The following is a 25647-nucleotide window of genomic DNA, read 5'->3' on the forward strand; positions in this document are numbered from 1 at the left end:
TTTGTCCTGTTTCCTTGGAGTTCAGAAAGTCACTGCAAAATGGCAAATGTATTTTTTCTTCTGGGACACATCTTTCTAGTCAGAGGTTCAAGGATTTCAGTTCAGCGGTTCCTTTTCATTGTTGTTGATTTCCCCCTCTTTCTAATGCTCACTTTTAAATTGAGGGCTTCTGTTAGCAAGTGTTGTACATACTGGCTATACCCTACTAGCCTCTTACATGATTCCTCATGATTTTGGTTTCTTTTTTTTATTCACCTTAGACGCATTTTCATAGTTCTTCCCATTCATTTTTCCTCCTCTTTATGCAGTTTATCTCCAAACAATAAAAGGAAGCCCCTGCATCAGTAACACTTTTACATCTCCCTCTACTGTTTAGTTAGGAGGATCCATGGCACAGGCCCACAGTCACTTTATCATCTCATATACTAGGTGGAAAATAGAAACCACAAAGATTACTGAGAAACATTTTCCTCAGCTCCCTTTTAGACAACAAATATAACTCAAATCACAGCTTCTGGTGGTGCTTACCTTTAATCCCTGCACTGAGAAAACAGAGGCGGGAAGCAAATTGTGAGTTCAAGGGCAGCCTAGTACACACAGCAAGTTCCACTACTGGTTAGGGTATAAACCAAAGGGCATTTCAAAAAAGAAAACCATATCTAGACACGATTTCACAAACAGATAACCTAGGGGATTTTCACAAGCAGAAAAAAAATTGACAGAGAAAATCCAGGAACAGCTGCTGCTCCTCCAATAATAGTGAACTTTCCTTTCTACCAAATCCAGGAGTCATCCTTTTTTTTTTTTATTAAATTAATTAATTAATTAAGTTAAAATTTCCACCTCCTCCCATCCTCCCATTCCTCCCCCCATCTTCCCACTTTCCCTCCCCCTCACTCTCCAGTCCTAAGAGAAGTCAGGGTGCCCTGCCTTGTGGGAAGTCCAAGGCCCCCCTCCATCTTAGGAAGGTGAGCATCCAAACAGACTAGGCTCCCAAAAAGCCAGTACATGCAGTAGGATCAAAATCCAGTGTCATTATCATTGGATTCTCAGTCCACCCTCATTGTCAGCCACATTCAGAGAGTTTAGTTTGATCACATGCTAGTTCAGACCCAGTCCAGCTGGCCTTGGTGAGCTCCCACTAGATCAGTTCCACAGTCTCAGTGGGTGGATGCACCCCTCGCGGTCTTGACTTCCTTGCTCATGTTCTCCCTCCTTCTGCTCTTCATCTGGGCTTTGGGAGCTCAGTCCAGTGCTCTGATGTGGGTCTCTGTCTTTATCTCCATCCCTTGCCAAATGAAGGTTCTATGGTGGTATGCAAGATATTCATCAGTGTGTCTATGGGAGAAGGCCAGTTCAGGCACCCTCTCCTCTGCTGCCCAAGGACCTAGTTGTGGACATCTTCTTGGACACCTGGGAACCCCTCTAGAGTCAAGACTCTATTTTTTAAAATTGATTTTTATTGAGCCATCCTTATAATATCCCTGTGTGATCGTCAACTTCTCCTGTCTTGCTGTAACCCTTAATTACAACACACAGCATTTAATGCCTTGCTAGAGTTCAGCCGCGAAGAACTGACAGTGTCTGTCTTGGTCCATTGTGTTACATTCAGCACATTGTGTTTAGCAGGTGATTCTTTCTATCCCAAGTGTTGTATTGGGTTCATTTTAGACATGTTGAACTGCAAAAATATGGTATCTTTTATTTCAACCTCATGACACCTCATGAAGTGTGCATAGCATTGCCTTTTTTTTTTTACCAGATGTACACATGTATCTAATATCTTAATTTCAATTACTTATATTTTGGTTTGTTGATTTATCATTTCTATATTTTTCCAATGGATTTTATTAGGGGAAAACTACAAAACATTTACCATACAATGTTGATAGTCACAATTTTTGGTGAACTGAATCCCCAGCTATGTTACAACTCAAGATGACTTACTGTGTTACATTCAAAAACCTACTTCTGTCAAAGGAGTGCAGAGTTCGCACAGGGCACTCCAACTGTACCTACATGCAACCAAGTGACCTTTCATTCATCAACCATCCAGGGAATCCTGGGAGATATTACTGCCTTCCATCACTGGAAAATAATAGCACAGGTGTTGGAATGTCATTAAACAAGGCATATTCATTTTCTAGAGACCATGTCAGCACTAAGATGTGGCCTCTTCTCTCTCTCTCTCTCTCTCTCTCTCTCTCTCTCTCTCTCTCTCTCTCACACACACACACACACACACACACACACGCACAAATTGGTAATAACATTTTTCTTTGGTATAGGTCAACCCATCTGACATTCCAAATCTTAAGCACCAATGAAATATTTATTGAGTTGGGGAATATCTAAGGCAAATCCTGGCCTGCCCTCTGAAAGCACTGAGATGATTTCCCCATTACTGTTACATGTCTTTATACCCAATGTCACAGTAAAACTGATGGACTCAGCTAACATTTTTATTCTTGCTGGCTTATAAACCTGGAACTTGAAAAGCATGCCACATGTGAGCCTTATTGCAAACTATGGTGTCTTTCTTTCTTTTTAAAGTCAATGGATCACAAAGATTATTTATGCTAAGAAAAACTGAAAGTTTCCTCAATCTATTTCCACAGTAACAAGGTTGATAGAATTTTGCAAAAACATCATGCAATCTTTCAAAATTTATATAAAAAGAAATCAATAAAAAGTTATTGCATACAATTTCTTTTTTAAATTATAAACTGTTTGATCTGTTGCTCAGGATTATTACTAAATGGCTCTTACAACTTATATTAACCCATAATTCTTATATATGTTTAGCCATATGGCTTGGTACATTTTCTCAATAAGGCATTCTAGTCTTACTTCCTCTGCATCTGGATTGCAACTTGTCTCTGCCTTTCCTCTTCCCAGAATTTTCCTAGTCTGGTCACCCTGCCTATACTTTCTCCCTGGTTACCAGACAATCAGCATTTTATTAAACCAATATAAGTTTCAAATATTTTTTTTACATTTTTTATTATTTTTATTTCTGCCTCTCAAATGTCTAATCTACATAGGGATTTTAGTTTTCCAGCACAATATTCTCCTATTTGAGTTAGCCATTGCTTTTAAATTATAAACATGTATTTTTCTAGAAGTGAGTTGAATTTGGGATTAAATGTCCATGTTGTAGTGACAGCTTTCTGGGAATTTTTTACTGCTTCGACTGCTTTTAGAAGTTCTCTTCTGTTTTGCCCTCCCTTCTGCTTCGCTGGGATCTGCCATTCCAGGTTGGTAACAGAGACTTCCTTTAAAACACATTCCTTTAGAGAGTTGTCTCTCTTCTCTCTCCCCTTTGGCACTCACACACCTCAGGCTTGTAAACATGCGTGTGCAGTGGCAAAACAACCAGAGATGAAAACAAGAAGTATCTCCCATACTTGCTGTTCAATCAGTCTACAGCTCATTGGTTCCCTGGGCCAGGGGGAGAACAGCCACTTTGCTCTGCTTCTCTAAAGGATGAAGATGCTCCACTACCAGGAACCCTTTGGATTTCTTCAGTAGGTGCCATCCCTTAGGGACACTGACAACAGCAACAAATGCCTAGACTTGGGCTTTGCCAACTATTCATGGGACACTCTGTGGATGAGGGCCCTCTCTTAAGGAGACAATTCCCAGGCTTCTAGAGTTCTAAGGTTGTCTATGACTGAGTCTTCACTTGTGTTAGCAAAGTACATTCTGCTTTGGGGTTCAACTTTAGGTCTTTAAGGGGGTTACCAGAGAAACAGTTCCTCCTGTGTGCTTAGTCTAGGGCAATTTCCAGGGAAGCCTAACCCTCTGTGGTGCCCTTCAAACATCTCTCTCCAACTAGGGTGCAGCAACAGGTGTTCAATCATTTTCCCACACCTCCCAGTGTACATTCAGACTTAGACAAATCAAGTGACTGTCATTGTACAACTGCTGTCTCACAGATATAGAGGATCATAGTGACAGCCATAAGAAGGTAAAAGCCACATTGAGGAAATGGATGGAGTGGTTGGAGAACAGGCTTCTTGTGAAAGTCAGAAAGGGGCCACATATTAATGTATAGCAGTAAGAACCTTAGCTAATGTTGGGTAAGCCATGCCCAAGGAGACAGATGGGGAACACTTGTTTCAGGTAGTGGGGGCATGCCCTTTGTTCTGTGAGAAGTGGAGGTTTTTGAAGAGATTCACAGTACAGAATTCCATGAGAAAATCCATGAAGGATTCCAAGCAAATCTGAAACCTGTCCCTGGGTAGATTCCACTCTCGTCTGTTAATTACATCCCAGTCAATAACTGAACCCAGGCCAATATCTGTACCCTGAACCATTCCTTCCAAAACATATTTCAGCTCAGTAATTTCTGAGGCACATATTTGATTTTGGATTCTAGTTGCGAGTAACATGAGGAGCCTTGAGAGCTATGCATCCTCAGGGTTTTCAAGCAATGCAATGTTTGATTATTCTCGATGCACGGCTCCTCAGCAATGCGACAGAAGGATTTCTGTGAAATAGAGAAATTAGTAACGAGGCACGAACCAACAACAGAGGGTCAGAATAACCTATTTTTCCCTTTGATACCTTGACCTAATAAGAAAGAATTCAAACCAAATAAGGCAAATGCTGAAATCTGTCAAATCTGGAGCTGGGTACAAGGTGTTTGGAATGTCGCTCTCCAATTTTATGGTTTTCAGGTAGTTTGTATTAAGGTCAGAAGACATATATTAATGGAGTACAACTTTCTGCAGGAAATCACCTGAGAATCAAGCCATGCAAATGCATTTATAATCTGCCAGTCTTCACTGTCAAAAGTCTGGAATATCCACCACCGATTTGAGCAAAAGGGAGTAGTTTTACAATGGCCAGTCATTTTGGTTATTTTCTACTGACAATTCCCTTGTCATATCTCAGAACTAATGAAATAACTACACAGTTGGTTTTCTTGTTTCAAGAGGCAAAGGGAAGACTTTCTGCCCCAGTGGACCCCTCCAGGGCACCAAGAGCTTGGGTCCTTATGACGTTCAGTGGCCTTACTAGTCCATTACTTCCTAGTCCATATTGAAATCAATCCAAAAAACAGACAATGCGTATTTTCAAACTTTGTCCAGTTACACATCAAGGTGACACATTTATAAGCTTTTCCAACTATGTACTTTGTTCTCTTTATTCAGATTCTGTCAGAAAAAATTACATAGATCCACATAACACATTCTTGACTAACTATTTTCCAGTGGGAGAGAAAGAGAGGCAGGAGCACTTTTGTACTGACAAAGCATACAAGCCTGAAGAACCATGAGGACCTTCTCCATACTGGAGGATGGCGTTGCTGCAACCATGAAGGGACTATAAGGTCCTCTTCCTCACTGGAGGATGGCAGTGCTGCAACCATGAAGGGGCAATGAGTTCCTCCGCCACACTGGAGGATGCAGTTGCTGTTAGGCTAGCCCAATTGGTGAGCTAGTGAGATTCCAGCGGGAGACCCTGCCTCAGCATATAAGGGGAGTGATCAAAGAACACATCATGACAACCGTTGACCTCCACAGATATGTGGATAGGATGTGTGTGCTCATACACATTTGAACACACATACAGAAATACATAACATACACACACATACACACACATTGCAAAAAGAAATAAAGCAACCAGAATCCCTATCATTCTCCGACCTGCACCCAGTTTTCACTTTAGCACTTAATGGCAATAAATGCTAAGCTTGCTGTTGGGGCCCACCCCCCTCAAAGTTAACTCCACTTTAAAGGGAATTTGAGGCCACTGCTGAACACCTAGAATACCAGGACTCACTACACACTTGTCGATCACTGGGGTAAAAAGTCATTGTAGCCAACGAATGAAGCACCTTGACAAATACTTAGAAAAGCCTTAGTTGCCCTTATCAGTCACTTTTAACATTAGAATGTAGGGCAACTGCTATTATCTTTCATTATTTGTGAATGAAATATTCGTATCCCTTGTCTTCAGTAGTTTCCATGGTTACAACAGCCATACAGTGGTGCTTAACCTTTTGATTGTCACTTATCTCTGAAAATCTGATTGACTCTAAATAAATCTATTGGATGGCTACCTAGAAAAATATGTGCATAACTAACTTCCACAGAAAATGTGTGGGTTTTGAGCCTTCCAAAAGCCCAAGCAACTCTAGAGGTCCTTATCACCGACATTTAAAACCTATCTGGTGTATCAGTAGACATTCCCCTGCTCTCAGGCACACATCCTGTCTACTGTTTAAGGAGTTATTTACTCTATTTGTGAAGTGTGTGAGTGTGTGTCTGTGCATATGTGTGTGTGTGTGTGTGTGTGTGTGTGAGTCTGCATGTATCTGTGTTCTCACCAGAATTCATGCATGAAATCATATGGAAGTGCAATGGAGAGGTATTGGTTTGCAACTTAGCCGTGTCTCTTTTCAGCTGTCAGACTGTATGTAAGCAACTATATTTCTCTCTGATTCACTTTTTATATCTCTAACAGGGGGAAATGTGTCTTAAAGCACTGTCATAATTAAATCAGTTTATGTGGGTAAAGTTTTTTTGGTCCTGTTGACTTCACACAGATAACACAAAAGAAACATGATCATTCTTCCTTGAACCATGTGTTCTAATCCCCCTTCTTTGGTGCTCTTAGATAACATGCATGCATACAATTTTTAAAAATCATATTTAGTTTCCATATAGAAATACATATTGGCCTCTCAGCATTTCATTTTGTCTATATCTTTTCTAAAAACGGAACTAATTCAGGCTTTATTACAGTTCACACAGAACGTAAGATTAAATCACTGTTGGATTACACGCAGAAATTAACCCAATTGTTGGTCTTCAAACTGGCACTATATTTGCTGTATTATATCAGTACCATCAAGCAAGAGTCAAAATTACATTACTCTAAATGTACACCAGATGGCTCTGGAGTGACATGGTTATTAAAAAAAATAAAAGTCCTGATTGTTTATAGTTTCCCCAAGGGCAGAATCTGTGTCTAATATGTGCCTGTAATTTATCCGCAGCAGCCAGCAGAGGGACACAGAAGCAAAACATATTTTAATTTATGGTAATAGCAACAATTTGCAATTCTTTTCAGAACATTAGTCTCTGCTAATTTGTTTAAAATGAGCTCAATAATGACCATAGAGAAACAACCAAATACAAAAAACCAAAAAGAGTTGACATTTTGTTTTTTGTTTTTTGTTTTTTTTTTCCAGTGGGAATGAATTGATTGTAAATATCCTAATTTCTTTTCTATTGCTATGATGTAGTCCATGACCAAAAACAACTTGGTGGGGGGGGAGGTTTTATTTCACATTGCAGTTATAGTGCATCATGAAGAGCTGTCAAGACAGGTACTCAAGGCAAGTTCCTGGAGAAAGGGACTGAAGTAGAGGCCATGGAGGAAGGTTGCTTATGGCTTGTTCTCCCATGGTTTGTTTAGCCTGTTTTCATAAACCACCCAGGACCACCAGCCAAGAGGTGGCACCATCCCAAGCGAGCTGGTTCTCCCATATCAATCACTAATCAAGAACATGCCCTACAAATTTGCCTTCAGACAATCTGATCTAACAGTTCTCATTCCAGAAAGCCTTAGCATGTATCAAGTTGACAAAACAAACAAACAAAACTAGCTAGGACCGCAAAGGACAAGCGAGAGATGGTACTCTACTTATAGAAGCGTGATTTGGTCTAAGGATGCAGGATGCTAAATGTGCAAGTGCACAGTGAGTGAACTGGATTAAGTTCCACAGAAGCACAGGCTAAGCCTGCAGAAGCTGCATCCTCACATCCCCTAGTCTGATTTCTCGATCAGGGTACCGGAGGTACATTTATTCATTTCCCCTCTCACTGTTATAATTTCCACCCTGAAATCACCTTTCATATTAGCATATTATGCCCGTATCAAGCGCTTCTTCTGCGTCAATTGAGGAGAGCATGTGTTTCTTAGCTTTTATTCTGTTAATGTGAGATGTACGATGCTGATTGATTTGTGAATATTAAACCAGTCTTCCATGTCTGCGGTGAATTACATTTGGTTGTAATATAAAATTCTTTCAGTTTGCTAATTTCATTAAAGGATTTTGTATTATGGCTCATCAGAGAAGTAGCCTGTAGCTTTCTATTTTTGAAATATTTCTCTCTCTCTCAGCTTAGATTTGATACTTATGCTGACCACATATAAAGTATTTGAAAATATCTTCCCTAGATCTACTTTAAAAAAAGAATTTACTAAATATTGTATCCATGTTTTTGAACATTTGGTATAATTCAGATATGAAGCTGTCTGGTCTTGGGCTATGTTTTGCTCTTCTAGATTTCTTTTTTTATTTGTTATTGGTGTGCTCAGGTGTTCTATTTTTTGTGACTCACTCTTGATAAGTTATATAGTTATATTTATTCATTCATTTATTTACTTATGTGTTTGTGTAGTTTTTATTTGTGTACATATAGTTACACATGGAAGAGCATGCATCTGGAGGCCAAAGTTCAAGGCTGGGTCTCTTTCCTTAATTACTTTTCTTTTTATTTTGGAGACAACGTCTGTCACTGAGCCAGAGCTTACTGATTTGGGCAGGCTGACTTGTCAGTGAGATTTAGTGAATCACCTCTGTCTACTTCTCCTATGCTGGGGTTACAGAGTGTGTACCACTGTGCCTGGCTCCTTAAGTGGGTTCTAAGCATGCAAACTCAGGTCCTCATGTATGAGCAGCAAGCACTTCTATTGATTATGTCATATCTCAAGTCTCAAGGTGCATTTTGCAATGTGCTTACCTATTTCCTCTTAGCTATCCAATTGTTGGCATATAGCTACTCATAATTGCTCCTGGGGATTCTCCAGGTTTCTGAGATATCTATTGGAATTTTCAACTTATTTTAAAATCTTTTCTTACATTCCTTATTATCCTACTTATTCTAGTAACTGCTAGCAATGTGTCTTTTGTTGCTGAGGATGGGATGATGGGATGGGCCAAATGCACAAGAACACAGCAGACTCACAAACTAGTTCATAGAACCTTACTGGAGATGTTGAGCTTACTTTTTAACCTATAGCATATTTCTTATACACTTTAACTCACTCATTGGAATTTCAACAAATGTTTTGGTAAAACTAAAGCCACAAACCTTCTATCATTTATTGTCTTAATGTTAGCAGTAACTGATTAATCAGCCCAACTTAGTTCTACCTCCGGCTACCCTGTGAGACAGAAGATCACACAAGGATGTCAGCAGGCATCTCCACTCCATCACTACAGGTATTACAAGACTTTCCTATTGATCCACCTTTATCTTTCATTAAATGGCATTCAACCTCCTAAAAGCTCCCGTTATGCCTAGGTGCCTCAATGACACTATTCCCAGCTATTTCCGCTTTCACACAAAGTGACATTAGAACATGTCGAATTCTATACCTCAACTAAACCAGGATTAATAATAGTAACTAGACAGCAATCAACTCTGCGTTGCTTTCCTTCATGTCTGCCCATGTGCCCGCTTTAAATGATTATTCAAAATGATGTGAATATAAGTGGATTTGTGTGGGGGTTATGAGTACATGTTTGCATCTGTGTGTGGGTTTGTGAATGCAAGTGTAGCCCCCAAATGTCAGAAAGGGACGCTAGATCTCCCAAAGCTGGAGGTACCGGTGGTTGTGAGCTGAAAGACATGGATGCTGACAACCAAACTTGGATCTCTGAGAAAATTAGTAAGTGCTTTTAATCACTGAGCCGTCTCTCTATTTTTCACAATATTGGACTAGCAGACCTCGTCAGAACTACACCGTTCACCATCTCCTCATTTGCAACTGGAAACTTAGACCTTCCAGGGATCCCACTCCAGACAGGAGTTACTCCACAGACCTCATCAGGAAATCCACAAGCACATTGCATCCCAATGCCTGACCTCTGCTAATCTCACTCGGTGCTACTTTCACACTCTGTATAGTATTTGCAAATTATCTTTTGATATTTTAGGACAACCCCATTTCCTACCCTTAATCAATTTTAGTATAAAAACACATTTTAATAACATGTATTGAATGCCTTGCTATTGATAGACTATTTAAAGCATCCTTAACCTCAAACAGTATTACTCTCGCAAATCTTCCTCAAATAGCTACACCTAGGATTCTCTCCAAGTCTCTGCTGTCTGTCATAAGCAGTCCCTAAAACTATTTCAAGTATTCAAGTATCTGTCTCAACATCATGCCAAATCACAGAGAAATAATTGAACCTTTTGATTCATCTTTAAGTCTTTCCTTGCTTTATCTGGCTAGTTAGTATCTGTTGGATTTGCTTACATGTATCTCATAATGTGATACTATATACCTTAAATATACACACTTCACACCCAAGAAGGAATACATAGAGAGATGGTCCCTGTTGAAAGGATGTTTCTAATGCAAAAGTCAGGATTAATGAGAACCTGGGTAAGCCAGCCTTGATGGGGAAGACTTAAGGCACCGAGACAATGTGGCCAACCACCCAGTGGAATGAAAATAAGAAGCGAGAAGAGGGAACTCCCACAGGAGTAGTGGAGAAGAAAGATGGGGTGCTTAGGAGATTGAGATAGGTGAGACACAGCTGGTTATCGGTCACTATGTGATTTGAATCCACGAACTCCTATGGAGTTTGTATTGTGCTCCCTATGATGACCCTCAATAGACAAAACAAATGTTTGGTGGCTGAATAATGGAATTGCTATAAACACTAATGATAATAATTTCTGTTGCACAATACTTTAGATGCAGAAGCCATATGAAAATGGCCAAACTGTATATCGGCCACAAACTGTATATCAGTCTTCTAGTGGTGCCATCCTGGGAGGTTACTGCTCATTCAGCCTGCTACCAGGCAATAGTCTAGTCAAGCAAACCAGTGCAAAATTCTTACTCGATGTGTGTCCCCTAACTAATTAATATGCCACTGACAACTGGGTCAACGATATGTGCAACCTGGATTCCACAGTGGGGGAGCGGCAGCCTATTTTGTTGGACATTTTTTGGAATACACTTACCCAGGAAGTGTGGCCCATGGCATTCCTTACTTAAATCAAAAGGTGGAGGGAGACTCTTTCTCCATGTTCTCTTCAAATCCCAGCTTCTCAATGGAAATTTCTAGCTCAGGTTCTTTGAATACAATTATCAGAAAGTGTTTAGCCCCCTTTCCTCATTTTCTGTCAACAAGAAATGCGTGGTGTGATTTCTTTTACTTTCTTAAATACAGTGCTGACAGATCACCTCTCCCATTTCCAAAATCCCCATCTGCCGCAATTTCCAGGAAGGATTTGCAGTCAGTGCTAGCTGGGGTCTGAGAGTGTGCAAACAGCCACCTCCGTGGAGCAGGGGTCTCAGTGTGTGCAAACAGCCACCTCCGCGGAGCACTGTCATACTTTCAAGAGGGATGAGCTGGACCTTGGCAACTTCCTCTTCCTGTCAGTCACAAAGGACTGACATTCACTGTCAACGGAACCAAGTGGGACAACTTGCCGTGCAAATTATAGGGTCCCGGCTACATTTATTCTCTATTTCTATTACCTAGATTTAATTTAAATTTATATGTGAGGACCTTGAAGATTGCAGAGAAATTTCCAATCGCTCTTTGGGTACGCTAATTTAAGAATTTTTTTAAAAAGGAAAACAGTGTGGAAGTTGTTTCCGTGGATGGAAATTGGCAATATTTCCTAGAAAAGCCTGCATATCTTGTTTCTTCAGCGCGCCGAAGTTCTTAATTTGGCCACAAGAGGGCGATAGAGTGTGAGTTATAATGCTTCAGTGCCTTTTCTCTGAAGCTCCCGAATCTGCTGAACACTGACTAGAAAACAACAGATTGTAGAATGGGTCAGGATAGTGATGGATTTTATAAGAATAAATGCATAAGTATATGGCAAAAATAATGTTTATAACAGATATGTTAGTAACAGAAGAAAACTCAGTGTTGATTATCTATGTAACTTCCTGGGATTGTGAAATCTTTTCAAATATAAAAGAATGCAAAAAAATCCAACTGATTATTTACAGATTAATAAATGGGGTTTCAATCGGATGTCATGGCAGTAAATCAAATGTTTGTATTTCAGGGGCAATTTATATAAAGATATGTAAAGTTACTGAATAAGACCATTGAAGATGGACAGAATTTACAAAATCCATTTTTTTTTCTGAAGAGGTTTAGCCCCAAATGTTCAGCGACAAAACGTACACAAAAGATGTCACAACATTTTTCAAAATATGAAAGCAAGGCAGGTGAACAACAGACACAAAGTATAGTGAGAGAAAGAAATGCAGGTGCCAGTATACCTGCGGATGCTGGCGGAGCATATCACCCACACGCGCTCGGCTGAGTTCTGGCATCTGCCCTATAGGTACAGCTGGCGCAGCAGCGTGTTGGTAGCATCGTCGCCGATAGAGAGACACTCGCAGGTCCTGGGGGAGTTGACTGAATGTGACCCATCATGTAGCTGCCGTCATGGAGGTGGCCAAAGCCATTCCCATTAAATCAGAAGAGGCAGAAATGGAAGACTCAGGGCGGCTCCAAGTTCTTCATAACTATTTGAGGTAATATGCCAACATAGATTCACATCTATAAAATGTGACCACTCTCAAAACATATGGAGGAAATGAAATACACTTAAACACGCTTCACATTTAAATATGAAGAGGTGGTATCTTCACAACACAGAAAACTGGAAAATCCCACCACCTTGGAAAATTCCTACCTACCATATCAAGATTAACAGTGTTACTAGGCCATGTAGATCACATCTAATCTGATAAGTCATGATAAAGACATTTCCTTCCTAGAGCTTTCCTCCTGAGAACTCTGTAAGACCTGAATAATATTTAGAATATTTTAAATAGTAACAAACCAATTATGATTCCTTAGTACCATAGTTTTAGGTGTGTGTGTGTGTGTGTGTGTGTGTGTGTGTGTATCACAGGAGAATCCAAGTGTGAGGTATAGAGTTATCTATATTAATTTCACAATATTTCTATTAATATAAAACTATTTCAAATTCTTGTTTTAAGATACCACAGGAAATCTGTTGTTCAATCCACCACAGATCATATTTGATATATTTAAAAGAATATTGGGGTTGCAGTGGTGAGATCCGGAGGAAAACTGGTTCTGAATCGGCCAGACAGATAGTTTAAGGTCTGCTGAGTTAAGTGGATAATGCACACAGTATTTTTAAGCAGTTCTAAAAATGGCTGAATTCACGCGTAGTTATTCCTTGCTCAGTGAAATGCTAAAGAGGCTCCTGATGGAGTTTGTTGGCCATTTGGAAAAGAAACTGCTCTTGCCTGGACTGCTTTATGGTAAGATATATAAACTGGACATGCAGGATGATTAATGAACTTGCTTAAAGGTGAGACAATCCTTCAGGGTTCCTGCTTCATGAAAGAGTCTGCTAGATGTTCTGCAGGACACAAAAAACGTGACTGAAAAACTGTCAATATAGGCAGAACTATCTTTGAAATTTCCTGATTCATGAAAAAGTCTGCCCATATACCATGGACCTGTAGGCGGAAGATGGATGCCCCAACAGTACAGAAAAACTCTGGGTGACTGTCCAGGCAGTGAGAAGTCTCTGTCAATTCCAGAGTTTTGAAAGTTGCTCACAATGAACTTAGGTAATATTGTATTCTTCTGGAGTCTTTGATGGAGTTGAAGAATTTATAGCTACAGTTATAGTTTTCCTTAGATATGATAAAAGATAAAGTAGATATAAATATTGTATCTATAATTCTTGCTTGATACCCATTTTGTTATATGTAATTTTACTATGTTAAAGTTAAAACATTCCTTTTTTATTGAAACAGAAAAGGGGAGGTGATGTGTAATTCCCCTCTGTATGCTGTGAATACAGTTGGTTAATAAAGGAAACTGTCTTGGGCCTGTGGAGGGAATAGAGGTAGGTGGGGAAAACTAAACTGAATGTTGGGAGAAAGAGGGGGAAGTCAGGGAGAAGTCATGGAGCTGCTGCCGGAGACAGTTGTGCTGAAACTTTCCTGGTCGACCACGACCTCGTGGTGATGGCCAGATTAATGGAGATGAGTTAAATTAATATGTAAGAGTTAGCAAAAAAGAAGCTAGAGCTAATGGGCTTAGTAGTGATTTAAATAGTACAGTTTCTGTGTAATTATTTCAGTTCTGGGCAGCCAGATGAACAAGCCCCCTGCAACAGAGAACACTTTTAGTTTCGGGGAGAACCAAGGATCTATTCTAGAGCCAGGCAAAGTGGATCCAAGTCTCATCTGGACACTCTTACTATTAACATGTAGACTAATTCCAGTATGACAGTCCGAGTCTTTGTCTATGAAACAGGGTTCGCGGGTGTATTAAAGAACATTTGAATCATAACTCAAAAAATGTCAGTTTGCCCTTTCATCTACTTCTATTCCCAGAGCTGCTGTCTGCCTGGATGTCTCCCAGGCCTCACATTCTAACACATTCCCTACCAAGCTCCCTCGTGCACCACTTTCCTTGCCAATATGTTTTCCTCTCAGACTTCCCTAACTTCCTAAATGGCACCCCTAGCCTATCATCTATACAGCTGTTTCTGTCGTACACATGAGTGCGGATCCCAATCCCTTCCTTTCTCTCCTGCCCGTGCTCCACATGCAATCCGGCCTTCTCTCCTCTTCTGCGAAGCCATTCATACACGTGTTCTGTTCGCTCCCTCTTTCTTGTGAGTGCTCTCTACCCGTGTCCGAAGCTAACGCAGTTTTTCCTTTCTAGGCTTCCTGACTCCTGCCTCTGCACCCCACAATCTCCCATGCATTGCTAGGGGGATGGATTCCAAACACAAATCAGAGCGTGCCGATCCTATTTTTAGAACACCTCAAAGCTAAATCATAACCAGGAATGGTGTAAAATCCCAGCACATCACCCTGGCTCTCTAGCTACCCCAAAACCACAGGATCCTTTCTTGCCTCCAGCAGAGGCGGCTTTTCTGTAGATGGGACTTAGTGTGCATGTTCTGTTTACATCACATCCCAGGGCTGGTTAAGACCGCGGGAGATAGATGGCTGCTCTTTCTCTCTTTGTCCTTCCCAAAGAAGTTTTCAAAGCCTGTTTCTCTCATTCCCCATTTTTGCTATTGGCTTTACAATTCTGAAATCTCCTGGAGGGAAAGGGGCAAGGGTTCCTTATTCACAGACAAAGCACTGGCATAGAGAAAGAGCTTACTCTGGTCTGATCTAAATTCTTCCAAAAATCTCCAGAAGAGAAGGAGAGTTATTCTATTTATAAACATATTAATATGTTGAAACATAAAAGCAGGCTTTGTTCTGTAACAGAAGTGACTTTTCTATTACTTACTACTGTACAATTGAGCTGGATATTATTTCTCTAAATAAAGATGCCAGAAAACCTTAGGGCAATAATACTACTGCTGGTATGTGTATTTAGAAAGACAGACAGGTTTGGTGACATGGACATTTCATTTGTCAGAATGATCCAGAGTAGAGATAGATTCAGAGGGCTATGAAGGAGTCAAGTTATGGAGGCCTAAGTAGAGATACCCACTCTACCCACTCCATTAATCCATTTTCTAATTCAATCAATAAACAAATATTGATTAAACTTTATGCCTCTAGCACTTTGCTGACTCCTGCATACCCATCAGTTGAGGAAAAAGACAAATTTGTCAGAATCCCAAAGACGTGAATTTAGTAAAAAAATAATGCAAATAATGCAGGTTCTGAGCACTGAGTATGAGGGGACACACCCAACAGAAACGGAGAAGGAACAGCCAGGAAAGTAGGAGGCAGATGAACAAATGTGCTGTTCTGGAAGACGGGTACACAAAGGCTTCCAAGTGAGCCACTGGCTTGATACTTTGGAGATCAATGGCAAGCTGAACAATGCCAGTTTGGGTAGAATGGCCAGGATGAACTCATGAATGGGAAAAAATTATGGGAGGAAGGGAAGGCTACAAACAGAATAGGACATGCTTGAGAGGTTTTGTTTCTAAGCGATGTTAATGGGATTGAGTCAGTCCATACAGAAGGGACCATAAGCTTCCAAGGTGTTCTCCCAAGAGAGCAGGACTAAAGTACCTGGAGTTTGCAAAAAAAAAAAATGCACCATGGAAAGAGAGCTGGTCTGAGGTGCTGGGATGTCCAGCATGAGATACCTCTGCCCAGTCTGGTGAGGAGGCTTAGGAAAGGAAGTGGTACATTAAGCAAATTGTGGCTTAAACAGAGTTGATAAATGGTGTCTGGGTGGAAAATAGAAAAACGCCCCCAAGGGAAGGGAATGTGAGGTACAAATAGGTATTCCAGATTAGCAACTTTAAGACTTTCAACTCTCATCTGCTGTAAAATGCATTCTCTGTTACTTGCTGGAGAATACAAGGAATATTAATATCAGATGCTTACAGACGTATGACATAAAGCTACGATGAGTCCAGACACCCTTCTGTGGAATTCCAGGTTTAGTCGTCATAGCACTGTTTGGAAGCAAAGGTAGAGCATGCGTGCTTGAGACACTGTTACCCTCTCCAGTCTGCAGATCGAATATGATGTGCACATGATGTTGTACATCTTGTAACTCCGAAGGAGGCTCGAGGAAGGCAGATTCCGGCTGCATCTTCTCCCCAGCCCAATGTACCAAGCATCATTGTGTGCCAGGGCCTCTTTTGTCTGTTTTCTTGTTGAGATTCTACATTCCAGCCATGAAGAGGATCCCCAAACATGACATTACTCTGGCTTCTAGCCAGGGGCCCCCACCTTTCTCTCGGGCAGCTTCCAGCTGTCATTCTGAACTCAAGTGCAGACTCCTCTGGAACTTCTGGCTTCCTCCATATAGATCAGGCAACATAGTGAAATCAGAAACTGGATACAGTGTGCAGTTAAAGGATCCCAGGTGTTTGGAATTGAAAGCAGATAGTAGCTCCAGAGACAGTGAGCAGATAGGAAGGAGCCCGGCTCAAGCTGAAAGTCATGTGTGTGCCTCTTGCTACTGTCTTCCTGTGTGCAATGGCCTCTCTGCCTATTGGCTCCCCTGGGAAGTAGTTAATCCATGGTGAGGAGAAATATCTATGTTACTAGAGTTTTTCCGAAGAAAAATGTGCAGAATGCTTGTTGATTGAGTGGAAAAAATGCTTTAAATAGAGACAGGCCAATTTATAACTTAGGGCTGAAAGGGGCTTTTGTATTTCTTTATTATTTTTAACATCCCAGGTTCTTTCTAGAACATATTGGACAAAAGTCACTGAGTTCGGATCACAGAATCTTCTATAAGATACAAGTTTTCTCTGAACTACAGACTTAGGAAAGTTATTCCCGATATGGCCAGTGAGGGGCGCAGTGGGTGAAAAGCTGATGACATGGGTCAAAGCTTGATAACACAAGTTTGATCCCAAACCCACATCGGGAAGATAAACTTCATTCTCAGAAATGTCCTCTAACTTCCACACATGGGCTGTGGCATGTATACCATCATACAATATACTACACACACACACACAATAATAATAATAATAGTAATAATAATAATAAATACAATTAAAAGGAAGTTATTACTTAGGTTGATCTAAACCTATCTCCTTTTAGACTTCTTTTCAGACAAATGGGTGGGGAAGGCATTTAAAACAAACATAAAGCCAGTATCACTCCTCAGTTTCTCCCTCTTTAGCTCTTTACTATAACTGTGCCCTCTTGAACTTCTTGTCTGTCATAAATATCTCCAATTCATCCTTCAGCACTAGTTCATACAATTCAGTGTTCCAGCCTTATGATGCTTTTTTAACTCTTAAATAATAACCACTTGGTCTTCAGTTGTCTTCAACTGCTCCATCTAGAGTGAAGGGCAGTGCTAGAAGGGTGGGCTATCCTTCTCTAAGGGTGGGCTAACCTGCTCCATCCTCAACTGCTCCATCTAGAGTGAAGGGCAGTGCTAGAAGGGTGGGCTAACCTGCCCCATCCTCAACTGCTCCAACTAGAGTGAAGGGCCGTACTACAGGGATGGCATAGTCTGCACCCTGCCTACAGACACCAGACTGTTTATAGAAAGTAATCATGTTTTCTTCTCCCCATAGGAATACTGTGAAGTGTCTCTTCTCCATTCTCTACCTCTATGCATGGCATTTCTTACAATGCCTCTGGTTCCCATTGTCTTTAAATAAGCTTCCAGCAGAAAGTGTGGTCCAAATTAAAGGTGTGCCATCCCTCCTCAAGATCTGGGTTAAAGACCTGTGTCTTCTAGCCTCAATATCCCGACCATAGGCATGCTATCTTCCTACCTCAAGATCCAGATCACAACTGTGCCTTCTATTTCTGGATTGTAGTTCATTCCAGATATAGTCAAATTGACAAGCAAGAATAGCCATCACAATCCATCTTTGTCAACTTGACACACACAATTGTACCTCCTTATGTCATGATTAATTTCAAAATGAAAATGACTGGGCCATAATAACACCTAAACATAATATAACTATCTCACATACAATCACAAACACATTATATATTTAATAAGGTCATAATTGTGCCTAACATGATATATCTGTCCCTCATACAGCCACAAATGCATTATAAATTTAAAATAAGTAGCAATGTCCCTTGGGTGACATCCTTCTAGCATCTCAAACTTGCATATGATAACAATTGATATTCTCTTAATTGATATTAAAGAAAACACAAGTATCTATAAAATGCATTATTAAAAAATACAACATGAGAAACACTCATGTCTGCAATGGTCACGTGGCCTTAGATGGTGTTTATAACTACCTTCCTCTACTACCCATTCTGTATTCCCTCTATCCTTGGCAGGCATCTCAGCAAGTCTTGCCTCTTTTCCTGGAGGAGTGACCCATACTTTCATTCCTAATGAATCTGTACCCTTGTTATCCTGTCTAGATTAGGCTGTTGTAGTATTCCATTAGTTTTAATCACAGGACAGGGTAGCACCAAAAAGTGCCCTAAACGATCTCCTGTTCTCCAGACATAATCTTTCTTATTTCCACTCTGAAGAGGCAACCCAATTTTTCCATGGTAATCTGGATCTATCGCCCCTCCTAACACTGTTATTCCTTTCTTAGCCTGATGGTTTAAGGGCCTTAGAAGGCCAAAGTGACCACAGGGAAGTCTGAGCTTCCAGTTCAATGGAATGCAGAAGCACTCCCTTCTCTGGAACCAAAACTTAAGAGTTGCAGAAACAGGAAGCAAAACTTTCCTAGTGGGCCACAAGGGGTAATAATGAGTGGAAATATTCCCCTTTCCACACCTTGATTCCTAGACCTGTGGATCCTGGCTTTGGGAGAAAGAGTACCATATAGTGAACACTGAATGAAAGCACATACTCCCTTCTGGAGAACCCTGCCCCAGGCCTTCTCTTCCTCAGTCAACTGATCAATGGGAACCCCTAGACGGATATAGGCGCATGCTTGGCAGCAGACAGCATTGTAACAAGAGGAAAAACTATAGGCATCCGGGAACCTTCTTCATGTAGCCTGCCCATGCCTTCAGAACCTGCGTGGGATTGACTCCTTATATACCACCTCCATTTGGTAATGGATTGCTGCTATACATGCCTATTTTATGACGTGATAGGTTTGATAACAATAAGCTAATGATGTTACAGGGTAACTTGGTGGTCCATTGTCAGATGTTCAGTTTCCACTAAGGTCCAACAGAAAGCCAAAAGCAGTCTTTCTTTTAAATTATTTTTTATGGTTTTTATTGAGCTATGTATTTTTCTCTGCTTCCCTCCCTTCCTCTCTCCTCCCTTTAACCCTTTCCCATGGTCCCCATGCTCCCAATTTACTCAGGAGACCTTGTCTTTTTCTATTTCCCCATGTAGATTAGATCCACGTATGTCCCTTTCAAAGGGAGAAGAATCTACAGATGATGGTAGAGGCTTGCTCCAAAATCCCAAAGATTCCTACTGTGATTCATTTATAGGGGCTTGCTAAAGGCTCCAAACAGCATCCTTGTCTGCCACTGACACTCAAATGAGCCTGCTGGATCACATGTTCCACATTATAGGGCAGACTGCACAGTATCCTGGACCTGTTGAAGAGCTTTCTCCTTTACCAGGCCCCACACAAAGCTAACATGATCCAGATTAAAGGCATGTGTCATCCTATCTCACGATCCAGATCAGAAGCCTGTGTTACCCTACCTCAAGATCCAGATCAAAGGCATGTTGTCTTTCTGCCCAATGATTCATATCACAGGTGTGTCCTTCATTTCTGGATTGCAGTTCATTCCAGATATAGGCAAGTTAACCACCAAGAAGAGCCATTACACTGATGGATCCCTAAACACAGCTCTTCCTTCCATTGAGAGGATGGATTATCTTTTCTAAAACATATTCGCCAATTAAGACTTAAAAATGGAAAAAAAAAAAACAAACAACAAACAGCAACAACCAATAGGGCCAATCAGTCACAGACTGAAAACTTTTAAACCATGAGACAAAATTGCTTTTTTGCTTGTAAGATACTTGCTTCAGATACTGTCTCAGCGCAGAAACCTGGCCAACACAGCAGTCTTTCCATGGTCTGAGTCCTCACTGCAGTCAAACACAGGAAGTTATAAAGTCAACATTCTGTTTCTAAGGGAGATGATGTTGATATCCTCTAGTGGCATTTTGAAAGATGTTTATGTAATTTTTATTACATATTCTTTAGTATTTACATGGAAAATGGCTCTTGGACTTTCATTTCAGTATTTTACTATTTAAAGACCCATTTATAAGACCAGACAAAGGTACTAATTCTCTATATGATATTTTGCAGTAAAATGGAAAAACACATTTTCATTTCCAAACAACTGGCTGCATTATTCATTTAGTGATTTACTTATTAAATATGCTTTGAACATCTTACATAGGCCAGAATTTGTGATTAAAATTGGAAGAACACCCCAAGGAGCTACCAACCATGCCTGTTCCTTCCTTGTCTGTACATGGTTATGACATGATCTTACAATTAATGCCATGTAAGGTTCTATGGGAATCCATGGTATTAGGTAGAATAGCCTGCATGAAAATAACATAAGTTTTTAATGTCCGGCCATATTTTCTGCCCTTCAGGAGGATGGGTAGCCATCTTGCATAGAGTTGGGCCAGAAATACATGACGTTTTGACTTAGAAATATCTTGCAATACAATTCCTGGGATAAATATAATTTTAAGTTAAAACAATAACCTCTATCCCCCTTTAAATCATCTGCTATACATAGCCAACACTCAGGAGGGTTTCAGATTGTGTAGCATCATCATGCAGCTGTACCCTCACTGCTTTAAAGTCTTTAGCTCCTTCCAACAGTAAGTGGGTTGAAGAAAGGGTATCGCGTCTATGCAGACTCATGCACGAAGCCTAACAAATGGTAGGTTTCAAATGATTGTCGAGTTTAGGGAGGGATGCTAATGCAGACTATCAGCCTGGTGGCAAATTGACCCTCTAGCTTAGGAGTAAGAAGAGATGAGTCAGGAAAGAGTTCATCCGATAAGAGGAGAGCCCTCAGTGCATGCTAAGGTTGAAGTCAGCAGGGGCAGACTTGTGAGTAGGAAGTGACAAGACTATGGCCTTGAAAGTACGTGTCACAACGAATGTCACTTACCCCCAGTGCTCAGAAACACGTGTTACAGGTTTCTCGGCCTCTCCCCTCCTCTCTCCGAACATAGGCATGACCAGAGGAGGAAAGATGGCATGCGTGCCTGCCACAAGTCTTGACTCTAAAACCTAAGTTCTACTAGGAGACTAGCAGCCATCTCTCTGGGATAAAAATTGTGATGGAAATAAAAAGATTAAAACAGAAGAATAATCAATAAACACAAGTGAAATATGTTCCGTCAGTACACAAAGGCTCTTGATATTTTAATATATACCTTAGGCAAGAATAAAGAAAGATAAGTGTCTAGAGATTTTTAATTGAACTACACAGAACAATAATTATTCCATGAGCAATTATATTTAATTTAAACTGTTCTAGAGCAAAATTAATCTTTTTTTCTTACCACATTAATTATCTTCAGTATTATTTTTGGTTGTAAGCCTAGTCTTTAATGGCCGAGCCATCTCTCCAGCCCATATCTTCAATATTATTAAAGAGATTGTGAATGAAACAATATTACTGTCAGGCTAATTTATAGAAACTCCACAGAGTAATTGGGGATTATCTAAATCAGTCATAGTTCAGCCCTTTTAGTCCTTCAGACAAATGTGATTGTATCACTTTTAAATTTGAGAAATAATTCAAATTGTGCTAACAATGTACTTCTTAGGCTGTGACGTTAGCCAAACAATTTTGCTGAATGACAGTATCTATCTTACAGCTAGGTGAAAATTGTTGATAATTTATTTTATGATAGGGATGTGGTTAGAACAAGGCACACACAAACACACATACACGTGTGTGTATAATATATGTACACACATAATGTTAAGAGTGAGTTTTATCTGCATAAATAAGATTTCACTTTATGTCTATGGTTCATCTAAGCTATGTTCACAATCTGAGCCATGAGGTATTTTTTTTTACCTTTCAGTCATGTTTAGAAAAATTCAAAGCTTCATTTTCTGGATTTTCTTTTGGCCATACTCACCATTTGAGACATCCCAGAAAAACAAAAGAAAATGAAAATCCCAGAAACAAAAATCAAAACAAAACAAAACAAAAATCCCAGAAAGTTTTTTGATGTGAAAATATGGCAGTATCTGTGGTCTCCTTTCCTCAGATGCTTAAGTATCAAGTTTTGTGTCCAATAGCAAGTTAGGTGAAATGCGTGAGTATAGGATATGTTTTATACACTTTAGAAATATAGCGAAATAGGCTGGGGAAATGGCGCTTGGGTAGAGTGATTGCCTCAGAAGCATGAGGCCCTGAGTTCTGATCCCGTGAGCCCATGTGAAAGTCAAGCATGGCAGCATGCATCTGAGTCCCAGTGCTGGGTGGAGGAGGATGGGTTGTAAGGATTCGTTGGCCTCTAGTTTAGCCAAAATGGTGGATCCTAGGTTTAATGAAAGGCCCTAATTCAAAAAATATAGTGGAGAGATGGAGAGAGATGAAGGAAGACATCCAACTTCAACCTCTGGCTACCATGTGTGCTGGGAGAACCCCTAACTCCCCCCCTCCCAAACACACAGAGATGAGAGGGGAAATACACACAGGGGGTAGGTGGAAAGAGAGACTTAAAAAGCTTTGTACAGGCAGATATTGAAAATAGAACATTTTGACAAAATAGAACTGTGAAAGTCTCATGAGAGAAAATCAGAGTACGCTAGGATATGTAGTAGTACTGGGCCATGTGTCCCTCAGTAAAGAAAGGGGGTTGTGAGATAAGATATTGGCTATGTCCAGTGGCCAAGCTTTCGTTACTCCTATATATGGGAAGAAGAAAATACACCTGCAAATGAAGTGATAATTAGGAAAAAATGGTCACCTGGAGCCTAGATAAGCACTCTCAGGGATCCAGATGTTATTTAATTGAGGCTTTGGATTAGACTGGAAGTTGATTTCTGAAATGGGTAAGGCTCTAGGGCTACTGAATTGGAGCACGCATACTCTGCATATGAGGACATACATGGGGAGGGGTGAAGAGAATACTTGGTTTTAAATTAGAGCATACTTTTCAGCATTCATGTTGAGATTTAACTTCAAAGGCAACAGTGCTGCAGAAATGTTTAAATGTTGTGGGGTAATTAGGGTAGGAACTGGCTTGATGAGGGGGTGGTGTTTGTTAATGTTTTCTTGCCATCTTTGTACCTTTTGCCATGTGAGGACACAAAGTTCTGCTCCTCAGGAGAGGGTGGTACCTCATCAGTCATAGGACTTGACAGCAACTTGATTGTAGACTTTCCAGTTTGAAGAACTACAAGAAACAAATGCTTTTTCTTTTTATGTAATTAATTTTGATTTGTGTTTATTTGTCTTTTCCTGCATGTCTGTATATGCACCATGTACATGCAGGTGACCATGAAGGTTGGGAGGAGATGTCAGATCCTCTGACTTTAGAGTTACAGACAGTTGTGAGCTACCCCAGGGGGGTGCTAGGAACTAAAGCTAGGTCCTCTGCTAGAGCAGCAAGTGCTTTCAACTGAGCCACCTCTCCAGCTCCAAATTTCTGTTCCTCATAACTACTCAGACCACGATACTCTACCAAATCAGTACAGATGGCTAAGGGCTGCCTAGGTGACTGCTGATTTAACAGGCAGACATTTTGACTTCTGAAGGCGAGGCATTCTGTAGTCTCCAGATTGGTGCTCGGGTAGGAAAAAGAAGAAAAACACCAGCCATAGGGTGTGCCTCATATTGATTTGGGACCTGAAGTTACTACACCTTTGTTAAAAAGCAAATAATATGAAAGAGACCAGGGCTAGGAATGTTCCCAGATGAGAAGCAGGGGCAATCGTACGACCTCTGTGGGAAAACTCACTTTAAATAGCCTTCAAAAATGTCCCACACATGACTTCAAAAGAAAATGAAATCACAGCGATCTCAAGAAATCACTCAACTCTTGAGGAAACAAGCCCACAAGTGCGAGGCAGAGAAGCAAGGCCTAAGGAGTTACAAACATGTCAACTACCTATGGTGCAACTTTCAGAACAAAACTCAAAAGGACACAATTACAAAATAAACAACACCTGTGAAGTAATAAAAGATGACCAGAACTGACCAAGATTACTTGGAAATTAGCTAAGTTGAACATTAATACAATCCTTTGAATTTAAAATTCCAAATTATTACTTAAACAGCCCTTAGATTCCAGTGTAGCCGAATTGGCACCCTGGGGTAGGGATAAATGCATACCAAGCCAACTGCAGAGGAAAAAGTGGTAAAGAAACAGAAAGCAAAGCTAAACTTCTGACCTTTGTGCGCACAGCTCTTAAAGAAGATGGCAGAGAAACTAGCTACGAGGCAGGTTTTGAGATGTATCAGCTGGAAAATGATGAAAGACGGGAATCCAAAAATTTAGGAAATATCCCAGAGAGAGCTAATCGAGTCAGAGACCAACACTAGAAGCATTCCTGTGAACTACAAGGCTGCAAAAACGATTCAAAAGCAGACAGAGAGCAAAGACCACCTGTCTTATAGAGGGGTTGGCCTTCAGCTGCCAGGGGCCTATGGCTGCCACACAGGGAAAGGCAGCACCGTTAGGGGTGGCTGCAGAGTGCACCACCAAGGAACTCTGAGCCTAGAGCTTACAACCAAGAAAAGCTGCTCCTTGCAGATGAGGGTAAACCCATTTATTCCTTGTGTGTATTCAACAACAAATTTGTAAACTCCTTTTTGTGAGAAGACACACTGAAGAATTCTAGCTTACAAGGAGGACGGAATGGCAGGAATTTAGTAGTGATATGTAAGTAAAGACAAATAAAGACCGGCTGGAGGAAGCAATATAAATAACCAACCGGCTGGGTGAAAAAGACAAGACAGGACCAAAACTCTAGGCAAAATTAGCAAGCACATTAGGAGAAGGTGGCTGGAGGTGGGACATTCTAAATCTTGTTTGTGAGATGATTAAGGGGACTGGTTGGCTCCAGATGTGGTAGGTTTAAATACCTAGATTTCTCAAAATACATTCCAAAATAAATTCCAAACTATTAAAGGAAGGGACAGATGAACCAATTCAAAGAGGCCAAGCCACAACAAAGAATGATAGGATTAGCATGGACTAATGAAAATAGGAATTGTGAAATG

This window comes from Arvicola amphibius, chromosome 6 (assembly GCF_903992535.2).
Source record: "Arvicola amphibius chromosome 6, mArvAmp1.2, whole genome shotgun sequence".
NCBI lineage: Eukaryota > Metazoa > Chordata > Mammalia > Rodentia > Cricetidae > Arvicola > Arvicola amphibius.